This window comes from Bison bison, unplaced genomic scaffold (genome assembly GCF_000754665.1).
Source record: "Bison bison bison isolate TAMUID 2011002044 unplaced genomic scaffold, Bison_UMD1.0 scf7180017864227, whole genome shotgun sequence".
Taxonomy (NCBI): domain Eukaryota; kingdom Metazoa; phylum Chordata; class Mammalia; order Artiodactyla; family Bovidae; genus Bison; species Bison bison.
In genome coordinates, this window is record NW_011494799.1 from 274,440 (window position 1) to 275,085 (window position 646).

Genomic DNA, 646 nt, shown 5'->3' on the forward strand with positions numbered 1-646 from the left:
CTACCAGGCTTCTTCCTGGAGAGCACTATTTTTAATGTAATAGAGGCAGACTGTTAAGTGCCCTTCTTGTGCACACATCTATTGCTCTACATAAAGGATACTAAAGTGATTTGCATACTGGTTCTGCCATACTAAGTTCCTTGACTGCAGAAACTTTATAATCTCTGTATTCCTGGCTCCCACATAAGATCTGATGCACCGCAGTATGAATAATAGTTACTAACAGATACTGAACATATACTATGTGCTAAGTAATGTTCCAATTATTTTACATGTATTAATTCATTTCATACTCAAAACAATCCAATGAGGCTATAACTATTATTATTATCTCCATTTTACATCTCTAAGGTCACACAGCTGGAAGGAATAAAGCCTGGAGTTTGTCTCCAGAGCCCACAGACCTCAATAATTTTGTTGAACTCAATTGACTTAATTTTTAATTTAAGTTTTAGAGGAATGGTAGTTCTTCTGGCGGAGAAGGCAATGGCAACCCACTCCAGTGTTCTTGCCTGGAGAATCCCAGGGACGGGGAAGCCTATTGGGCTGCCGTCTATAGGGTCACACAGAGCCGGACACGATTGAAGCGACTTAGCAGCAGCAGCAGCAGTTCTTCTGGAGTCTGACAGGAGTTTCAATGCATTAA

At 40.6% G+C, this 646-nt stretch overlaps 1 protein-coding gene across 1 annotated transcript in view; it reads right to left on the reverse strand.

Annotated features, from left to right (window-relative positions):
* The window catches only part of FAM120C (family with sequence similarity 120C), a gene marked incomplete at its 5' end in the record, with an annotated part of 124,500 nt that overhangs the window by 75,666 nt on the left and 48,188 nt on the right, over nt 1-646 (reverse strand). The gene's annotated exons all lie outside the window — the stretch shown is intronic.